This window comes from Canis aureus, chromosome 32 (assembly GCF_053574225.1).
Source record: "Canis aureus isolate CA01 chromosome 32, VMU_Caureus_v.1.0, whole genome shotgun sequence".
Classification (NCBI taxonomy): domain Eukaryota; kingdom Metazoa; phylum Chordata; class Mammalia; order Carnivora; family Canidae; genus Canis; species Canis aureus.
The window spans coordinates 7473540-7484681 of NC_135642.1; the positions used below are offsets into that span (position 1 = coordinate 7473540).

Genomic DNA, 11142 nt, shown 5'->3' on the forward strand with positions numbered 1-11142 from the left:
TCAATGTAATGGAAGCTTGACAGGGTGGCCTGTTGGATGCACCATTTCCCTCCCAGGAGATGCTGCTCAGGGAGGGTCCAGGAGGCACCAGCCACCTTCCTAACAGCCCACCCACGGGGCATGCACTGCCCGCCCCCCTTCCCCCCTGCAGTCTTGCCATTTACTTGCCACCACCACTGCCACCACCCTGGCTCAGCCTCCCTTATCCGGAAAACTAAAGAACAGTTCATCTGGGAAGGGATTAATAGGAAGCTGGCTAGAGAGAGAGACAGCGTGAGAGCTGTTGACTTCAGAGAAGCAAGGGAAGGAAAGTGAGACAGGTAAACTGGGAATTCTTCCTGTCAACAACCCTCTTGAGAACTGATTACAGCCACGAAGTCTTTCTTCAGAACACAAACATATGCATATGCACACACAATTTTGCATATCATTTCATGAATCTTCCTTACACACAAACATACCTTTTGCTTTAAAGACTTAAACTCTAGAAGCTATAAATTTCCAAATCTTATTAATAACCAAGAACTTCTGGAAACTCTTTAATCATGGCAACATTTCTATATTGAAGGATTTTCTTTTTCTAATTGTAGTTTTGTGTATTTCAAATACATTCAGCTTTAGAAGCAATTCCTTGATTAAAAAGAGCGGTCAAAATGGACCGTTATAAGGATAAAAACACTTTTTCTTTTTTTTCCTCAGGTTGCAAAGCATATCTTATTCAAAGCATGTACATATTCATTTACCTAAAGGTGATTTTGTTTAGAAGAAAAAAGGCTTTATTTCATTACCAAGTTCGAGGCGGGCCCAAATCACCTGATATTTGACTCTTCAGTGCTCTTTCAGGAAGATAAAAACCACAAAAGCAGACAACAGTTTCATCAATCCATCTGGCTCATGCCTTCTGTGTCCCCAAGGGAGGGGACACATTTTCAAGTCCAGTTAAAGACATGCAAGGTGCTCATTCTTCCACTGGTGTATCAGTGAACACGCGGCTCACTCTTCTGAAGTCAGGTCTAGGGACCTTGGCTAACCTGTGTTTTGAAACCACGCAGAGGAGAGGTCTGTATCTGAGGAGTGAGCGCTAAGGTGGCAGCGCCTGGACTGCCCGCAGCCAAAGAAATGGGAGAAAGTCTCTTCACCTGCCCCCTTGTTAGTGGGGGAGGAAAGGGGCAGAGGTAACAACAGCTGGCAAGGAGCAAATGTGGGAAGGAGCGAGGGGAAATCAATAACACAGAGATGAAAAAATAATGTGCTCTCTACGCCATAAAGGAAAATCATGATGAAGGCCCAAGTTAACTCCCATAATGCTTTCAAGGATCAGAGAAATGACACTGTCAGAATACACCATTAGTTTTCTGAAGCCCACAGGCTGAATTTTATTTATTTAAAGTTAACTCCCATTTTAATACAAAAAAAAAAGAAGATAGCATATTCTACATCAAAGGAAGAAAAACTTCCTAATGTATCCATTTCTCTTCTGAAGTACACAAGCTGTCGCCATATAACGCTTTGTGGTGTTTTCTCAACTGTGCTTGCTTTTCTTTACATCAGGAAATGCACAGTCAACAGACTCAAGCCGGGGGCTGCTGGTTCTCAATGCCAACACGGCAATTGTTTGATTTTGTGCATGTTTTTAAATGCATTGTTGGTTTTAACTAAGATCTATATATGCTCCATGAATGATGTTTCAAAACAGGGGGGAGAGAGAGAGAATGAGAATCAGACGTAGATATGAAATCAGTCCTTGGTACATTGTGTAAAAGCTTGAACCATAAGCTGTCAAGAGGATTGGGCTGGGGTAGGCTCTGGAGGATAAGTCAGCTTTCTGCAGTGATCATTTCATTCCCCTTGGAGGTTCAGTTGATGGTCACCTGGGCCTGGTCAGATCTTGACCTCTTGGTGAGGACAGCACTGCCTCATCCTACCCTAGCATAGAATAGGATCATTCCATGTAGAAAATTTCCAGGGAAGTGTTTAGCCCCTTGTCCCGTGTGAAGAGCAACAGAGGAATGTGAACTTGTTTCCATGCTTCCCAGCTGGATATTGTTTCCATAAGCCGTGAGATGAGACCAAAGTCATCGTTGATTTCTGGTCTTCTCGCTGTTTGTGAGGTATACTTTGCTCATTTCTGAGTCTGAGCATTAGCTACTTTTCTGTGTGTACAGAAGTCAATTTTAGTGTCATATCCCAGGTCAGACCAAGAACTCAGCAATCCGACAGCCTGGGTTCAGATCTCTGATCTGACATTTACTGGCCATGTGATAAATCCTTTACATTTGCAGGCCTTAGTTTCCTCATCTGAAAATGGGGATATCATTAGCTCCTTTACAGGATGTAGGACAAGTTAACAAGCAATATATGAACATTGTTTAGAGTAGTACCGGGTGAGTAAGTTTTTTAGTACTCATAGTAAGTTATTTATCTTAGAGTATTGTAGTGATGATGATTATTGTTATTTTTTTGGTAATAGCATTACAGTTTTTCTCTCTGGGGAACCATCTCTTCCCTAATCTTGTTTGGATGTGGCTCAGATGGGGCTGACCCCTCCTGCTTCTGTTCCAAGGACAGAGACATAATCCAGACCTAGCCAATCAGTTAACCCCATCCTCCCTACTTCAATGGTTGACTCGGAGATGGGAAAAATGATGTAAGTTGGTTCAGTCAGAGTAAATCACAGGAGTTTGCTTAGAGCTATTGGGGAAGAGAAGTGGTCTTTTGTGTTGGGTGGTTAATGGGGCAAACTATAAACCTGGCAGCTACCAGGTGGAGTCAGGAGTCTGAGACAAAAGTCAATGCAGAGGAAAGCAGAGCCAAGAGAGGGAGAGAAACCAATTCAAATTATAGGACCCTGTGACTCCAGCCACATGGAAGCCCCAGGACCACTCCTTCTGCATGAGTCAGTTTATATTGGGCTTCTGTGCTTGGGAATTGAAAGAGGCATCGCTAATCAGGCTCCCTTATGGCACCACCTATCTCCTTGACCTATTCAAATCAGATCCATCCTTCAGGAAACAGTGCAAAGCTCATTCCTTCTAGAAATTATACCTCTTTTTCTAAGTTCCAACAGCACCTACTATTCATTTCATATATTTAATACTTATGACCCACATTAGAAAATTTACCTTTGCAAATGCGTTTACTGCATCTTTCCAATTCCATGGGTTGGTTCCATGTTCTACTCTTTGGTGATTTCCATAACCACTATTACATCTGGTATTTTACAGCAAGTTTCCCAGATACACATTATTTGAATTCCTTTTATCTTCTCGTATCCATCAGAAGTGGATTCTATGCCTCGGTACACAAAGCAATGTGAGTATAAGAAAACATGAAGTAAACATGGAATGCCATGTAGAAAATTTCCAGGGAAGTGTTTAGCCCCTTGTCCCGTGTGAAGAGCAACAGAGGAATGTGAACTTGTTTCCATGCTTCCCAGCTGTCTGCAAACTTCTTAGAGTAAGGACTGGCTCTCTATATTAAATGCTGTTCCCAGTCTTTATATAGTACCTGACATTTATTGTAGGTGCTCAATAAATATTTATTGAATGAATACAGCATTGCAGTTGCAGTGCAAGGGGCTCAGCTCAATCACCTAACCATTAAGGAATATGCAAAGGAAATGAAGTAAGAAAGGAATTGCTGGTTCTCTGAAGCCAACACCTTCCTCCCATTATTTTGAGCCTTTCTACCATCACCTCATTTCTCCAAATCACAAGAATAAATAAAGCCATTCCTTAGGTTGACAGATGAGGTGTAATGACAATAGCATGTTTGGAATTTCTTGGTCTGTGAGAAAATTGGTATGAATTCCAGACCCAACAAGGAAAGACTTATATCATCATCAGCATGAGTGAGTGGAGGGGTCTGAAAGCTGACTCAGATTTAGAAAAAGGCACTGGAATGTTCAATCTACGTGCAAAGAGTTCCAGGTTTGGTTCAGTATTCTTTTCTTAGGTCTCATTAGGTCTCATTAGTTCTATAGCTGCTTTATGCATTATAAGTCAATGAAAATCCATATCACTTTTCCTTTAAATAGTTGATTCTCTCCCACAGAAAGTATTAATACGACTGTCATCCCCTGTTCCAATGCAACATTTCCATCCATCCATTCATTCAGCATTCATTATCTATAGGTCAAAATGGTCATTCCAAAAATTATTTTCATTATGTCTATACTCTTGTCAAAAATTTTGGTTGCTCCCATAGCATAAAATCCAGCCTACACCAGGTAAGCAAGGCCTTCAGTAATTTGACCTCAATCCATCTTTCCATGTGTAAACTTTCCCACTGTTCCCTCATCCGAACCTCCCTTCTCTTCACCCTTGTCTACCCAACTGTTGCCTCTCACTTACTTCTCCTTTCTGTACTTTTGAATCTTTCTCTCTGCCTATTCAAGCATTTGTTTTCTTCAAGGGATATCCTTTACATTCTTTAACTACTCCAACTGAAGATGAACTTTCTTTCCTTAATTCCTAGAGCACTTTGTGGTCTTTATTATTCATTCCTTTTATGATCTCAGATTGTTATGATTTCATGCAAATGTGTCTTATGTTCTTTACTATGAACTCCTTAAGGACAGAGATCACATCTTGGGCTTCTTTGCATTTTGCTTTACATATAATATGGGTTATGTCAATGATTAGTATGGTAATAACTCAGGTGATAGATAGCTAGGGCTTTCTGCTGTTCGTACCTGGGAGGTTTTGTCCTTTTTCAGTTAGTACTGCTAACTACAATACATTTTCAAATTTATAAATATCGTACATGAATGAAATTAATTAGAACTTCTTCCCAACTTTTCTGTTTTTAAAAAATCTCTTAAATTAATGAAAGACTAAAGAAATAGGTAAAGATGCACATCTTTCCTTAAAGAAGTGCAAATTACAATGAAATTTCTTCTTTGGCTTTTGAGATTAATAATGATTAAAAACTTAAAATTGCCATTGAATAGTGTGAGCAAGGGTATGAGGAAATAGGAACTTACATATACTCAGGAGTACAAATTTGGTGTAACTTTTTTGAAGGGCCAGTTAGCAGTATACATGAACATTTTAAATTGATGTCAGAGAATCTCATTTTAATAAGATTTCAGTGAAGAAGTCCACTTTTAGGAATTCCCCCTACAGTTATGAACACGTAAATGCACAAACACATTTATGTGCTAAAAGATGTTCATTGCAGTATTATGTACAATAACAAAAGACCTTTTACCACTCTTTAATAGTGATTCATTCAGAGTTAGTACCAAGCTGTTGGGGGTTGGGATTTGAATCCAGACAAGCTAACTCTATGCTTATAAAAGGAAGCCTTTATTACTTCCAGCTGAACTTACTGAGAGCTATTCTCCTCGGAGCTCAAAATCTTCTGTAGACATTGTTCTGGTTTTTAGCCAGAGGGAAGAGTAGTTAGGAATAAGTGATAAACACACCACAGTCATTGAACAAGTCAGCAATAGAGATAAGACTAGAATTTTTACCTTCTTGGCTCTCAATCCATAAAGCACCCTGCCGTTTCTCATCTGTTTTGAGTTGACATACGTCAACTTTCAATTTAACTTGGTGACAATGTCTGCAAAAAAAAAAAAAAAAAAAGTTCTAATGAATATTTCAGGGTGTTCTGATAGTTTCTCTGTTTTGAAGTATATCTGATGAATGATTTATATGTTAGATTTATTAAAAACATATCCATTACTTTGGAGCCTTAGGTAGATATTTAAAGGAAGAATATGGCATATTCAACCCAGCAGTTAAAGATTACTCATAAATAGCTAAGAGATGACCCATCAGGGGATGTCAGACCAAAAAGATGCTCTGAGAAGGTGAATAGATGTGGCCTCTCTAATTCAAGATGCAGAAGCAGAACCACCACAGAAAATAGTCTTGCCTCCATTCCTTGTGGCTCAAAATTTCAAATTTCTTTTTGAAGACAGGGAACGGATTCTTCTTTTGGTTTGACCTACCAAACTCCCATTACATTTGGGCAAAAATGCAGTTCTCAAACTAGGACGCAAATACAAGTGGTAGTGCACCCAATGAACTTAGGAACAATGAGTGATCAAACATACAAAGATCTTTCACAACCAGCATTGGGTACATAGATACAAAATTCCTTTTAGGAAGTCAGCTAGAAAAGGCACTAGATGGGCAGAACATAAGGGTTCAATTCACTCTTCTTGTCTCTGGTTTCTAATTAAATTTTAGGACATGGCAAAAAATTCTAGAGTTTGGAAGAGAACAAAGTAAAAGTGTTGCAAGAGTGCAAGATTTCAAGATTCATCTCTGAAAGCTAGGTTAATATATCAAACCGGATTAGTCTGCCAAAAATATGAAAATATAAAAACATCATAAATTAGCCCATTGTCCATGGCTATAATCTGTTTGCCTGATGCCAGATGTACTTATGATAGGAAAAACAGGTGGCTTTAAAAATAGCTGGAAAATGTTAGCACTTATATGATAACAGATTTTTTTTTTAAAGTATCAAATGGGTTGGTGTCATTAGGGTGTGCAGTTTAAAAAAAGTGGCTATGATTTAACTGGTACCAATGATAAGTTTTCTCATTTTAGGATTTCAGTGTTCATTTAGGGAACTATAATACCACGTAGTACAAACCCTTTATTAAATCAATGCTTTCATTATTTGAAATAAAATTTTATTCAATCACTGTATTTTGATAGAGTACGCTATTGCACACGGGTAGGAGATAATGGATTAAAGACAGTGTCCTTGAAGGAGAGGAGCTCTGACCTTTCTTTATACATTCCCAGAAGACAGTTGGTTTCCGACACCATCAAGACTTCAGAAAGCTTCCAGGGACTGTGAGCCAGCCCTACGTAGTGTAACAAATCAGTACATGAACTCACTAACCATATAACTGAGGAGAGGAAAGAATGAAATCATTTCTGCTTAAAATCTATCCATGTCATCTTCTAACCTATTTAGGGTGATTGGCTTAGCTGGCTTTACGGCAACACAGGCTCATGTAGGGTAAGGACTCACGAGAAGCCATCATGAAAGTTAGTAAATCTGTTTCTGCTCTCTACAAGCTCTAGTCACTTAGCCTCATCAGTCCATCCGTCTCTTTGCCCAACAGTTAGAGGAAGAGCTCTTAAGGGAGATGGAGGAGAAGATGAGACCTAGTAGGCAGATGTGCACACACACACTACACAGATCCAGAATAAGGTACTAAGAGGTATTTTCATAGCCTGATACAGTTAAGCAAGAGGGAAATCAAGGCTCATTTAAAAAATGCCCATTTTCTTATAAGTGCTTACAACTTGATTTGTGCACTAAAAGAGTTTTCTAACATACTTTTGTGTTTTGGGTGCTGGAATAGTCATCAGCATAGATTAACTCTGACACGATCACTAAATCCTAAATTCTGGCAAGAGGGTATGGTTGATGAAATCAAGGAAACAACAAAATTAGTCCACATATATTCTTAAGGCTGAACTTTTTTTTTTTTTTTTTTTTTTAGATTTTATTTATTTATCTATGAGAGACACACAGAGGGAGGCAGAGACATAGGCAGAGGGAGAAGCAGGCTCCCTGTGGAGAGCCCTATGTGGGACTTGATCCCGGATTCTCAGGATCATGACCTGAGCCAGAGGCAGACACTCAACCACTGAGCCACCCAGGTGCTCCCACATATTAAAAAGATTCTAGGAAAAAAATTAAATATATTTGTGTACCCCAAGACTAAACTTGTTTTTTTTTTTTTTTAATTTTTATTTATTTATGATAGTCACAGAGAGAGAAAGAGAGAGAGGCAGAGACATAGGCAGAGGGAGAAGCAGGCTCCATGCACCGGAAGCCCGATGTGGGATTCGATCCCGGGTCTCCAGGATCGCGCCCTGGGCCAAAGGCAGGCGCTAAACCGCTGCGCCACCCAGGGATCCCTCAAGACTAAACTTGTTAATTAAATATTGATCACCTAATATCAAAATTTCTTAAATTTCAAATCTTAAAGGCATTCTCCTCTATACAGCATCCTGGGTTTCTTACAGTCATAATCTGGATACATATATTGCCACAAAGATCTCCAGGCTATGCTTTTTGGCAGCAGATATGGGAAATTATAATGAAAAACACTCACTAGCACAAATTGTGTAAAAAGATGGTTATGCTACTTCTTGAACATAAATGTTCATACCATTTGCACACATAAGTCAAATCACTATATCGATATAATATGTTTCTGCTAAAAGCCTGAGGATGTGAAAGGGAGAAGAGAGGAGAGAAAAAAGACCCAGGCTTGGGCAGGGTAGAACCAGTAGGCTCTCACCCTCCACAAAACATTTCAAAAACTATCTTTCTCATAGAGAGGACTTCAAATATTTCCACCTCATAAAAAGAGGGGCAATAATTCTTTTTTTTTCCACCATCATATATACTTTTTAGTTAACAGAACTCTTGGAACCATAATACTTTTATAGGCTTCTTGACATATTCCTTTTTTGTTTTGTTTTGTTTGTAACTAAATTTTATTTAGAAAGGTATTTTCTTGATTTTTATATTTCCTAAACCTTTGAAACAGGAACATCATAGAATATCAATGTAGCACATTCTTATGTGAAATGAAAGAGTATTTGTTAGGTTATAAATATGTTTGATAATGTATTACTTAAGAAATTAATTTTTAAGACAATGCATAATTAAGTAACCATACAATAAGTTCTGCTATTCCAGCAGAAAAAAAAAGCCTAGCTCATTGTTTTATTTGGTCTGATATATCCTATTTGTTTTGTTGTTTCCATCATTGATGATAAGTAGTTTGAGGATACTTTGTATACTCAATTCCTTGTCACAGTGTTTTATATATAATAATCACTGAATACATATTTTTGATTCAAAGTATGATACCTCCATTGGATACCTGCAAGATCTCAGATATTTTTAAATTAAAAATCTAATTTTCTTTTTTTTTTATTTTTTCTTTTCTATTTTTTTTACATTTGTTTTTATTGAAGTTCGATTTGCCAACATATAGTGTAACACCCAGTGCTCATCCCATCACGTGTCCCTCTCAGTGCCTGTCACCCAGTCACCCCACCCCCCATACCTCCTTTTCCACTACCCTTTGTTTCCCAGAGTCAGAAGTCTCTCATGGTTTGTCTCCCCCTCTAATTTTTCCCACTCAGTTTCCCTCCTTTCCCTTATAGTCCCTTTCAATACTTCTTACATTCCACGTATGAGTGAAGCCATATGATGATTGACCTTCTCTGATTGACTTACTTCACACAGCAAAATATTCTTCAGTTCCATCCACGTTGAAGCAAATGGTGGGTATTCGTCCTTTCTGATTACTGAGTAATATCCCATTGTATATATAGACCACATCTTTATCCATTCGTCTGTCAAAGGACATTGTGGCTCCTTCCACAGTTTGGCTATTGTGGACATTGCTGCTATAAACATTGGGGTGCAGGTGTCCCAGTATTTCACTGCATCTGTATCTTTGGGGGAAATCCCCTGTAGTGCAATTGCTGGGTTGTAGGGTAGTTCTATTTTTAACTCTTTGAGGAGCCTCCATACTGTTTTCCAGAATGGCTGCACTAGTTTGCATTCCCACCAACAGAGCAAGAAGTTTCCCCAGAAGGCAATAATTCTTGACGGAGAGGAATTATCCTATGACCATGTCTTGAACCTCTGCATTATTTTTCCACTTTCCTGTTTCTTTCTTTCATTCTTTGAGAGCATGAGTGGTGGGGAGGGGCAGAGGGAGAGAGAGAATCTTGAGTGTACCCCATGCTCAGAACAGAGCCCAAGATGGGGTTTGATCTTATGACCCTGACATCATGACCTGAGCTGAAATCTAGAGTTGGGTGCTTAACCAACTGAGTCCCACATGCACCACTATTTCCCCACTTTTCAACACCTGAGTGAAAAGAGGATGGGGACAGTGGACTCTCCTTCTGAAAATAGGTAGGTCTGAGGTTGGACCAGCTCCATCCACATCCAGGTCAGGGTCAATGTTGCATGCACTGCATCTTCCACCTGGAGCTCCTGAATGCAGTGCTGAAATGCATTGGGTTGCATGTGACTGCTTTTTTTGGGCACAACATGAGAGTGATTTATGAGGGAGGAGACAGAAATGGCTGAGACCCACAAAACACAGTGTCTTCTTACTGCCTAAGAATCCCCTGCTCACCCATGACTAATATGGAAACAAGGGAAATTTGCAGAATTCTAAAGAGACTCTTGGTCAACAGACTGTAGAATGCACAATGCTCCCTACTTTGGTCAGGGATTAAGACTGTTTTGAAAACAGTACTTTTCTTTGCATGAAAGGAACCATTCTTGTGATGAGTGTTTCCCAGGTCTCAGGTTCAGAATGTTGGTTGAATATTAGGTAGCAAGTACCTGACCTCCTTTTTACCTAGGCCGGCATTTGTTTAGTTGAAGTGGCTAATACATGCACCTTTAAATTCCTTACTCAGTTTTTTGATAACTGCACCTCCCCCCCCCCCCCCCGCCACGAAGTATAACATTGTTTTCCTGTCTTCTCAGTGCTAGAAAACAGGCAGCTTTTCTATTTTCTTCCTATATCGACATTAGGGCTTTGTTTTTAATAGTTTAAACTTGGTAAGAAATGTTAGAATTTTGAAGTGTTATTTTTATTCACTCATTTAAGGAACAAAGCCCCTTTCCAAAATAAATAGAGTTGAGGTCTAGACTGGGAAAACTTTGAAGGAGTAAATCTAGGCATAGAAGAACTCTCTTTCAAAATTCACCATGAAAATAGTGTAAAGGGACAGAGTGGCTAAGAAACTGCTTGAGGGGATAAATGAGATGATGAATATTAGTGTAGGCTAAATTGTGTCCTCCACTCCTGCCCCTTTCATAAGTTGAAGTCTTAACCTTCAATATCTTAGAATATGCCTGCATTTGGAGATAGGGCATTACAGAGATAATTAAGGTAAAATAAAGTCATATGGTAGAACTTAATCCTATGATTGGGGCCTTTATAAAAAGAGATTAGGACCCAGACAGCATAGACAGTCATGTGAGGGGCAATCATGTGAGATGAGAAGGTGGCCATCCAAGTGAAGGAGAGAGGCCTCAGAAGAAACCAACCTGCTAACACCTTGATCTTGGATTTCTAGCTTCCAGACTGTAAGAAAACAAGTTTCTGTTAAGGCA

The 11142-nt window shown here is 39.2% G+C and overlaps 1 long non-coding RNA gene across 1 annotated transcript; it reads right to left on the reverse strand.

Moving 5' to 3' along the window:
* Nucleotides 1-1347: 1347 nt before the first annotated feature.
* Nucleotides 1348-5570, reverse strand: LOC144303638 (uncharacterized). Its single transcript, XR_013370635.1, has 3 exons — nt 5477-5570; nt 3123-3294; nt 1348-2298 (listed from the first exon to the last, which is right to left on the reverse strand). It is a non-coding gene; the product is annotated as an uncharacterized LOC144303638 (long non-coding RNA).
* Between the last annotated feature and the right edge of the window lie 5572 nt (nt 5571-11142).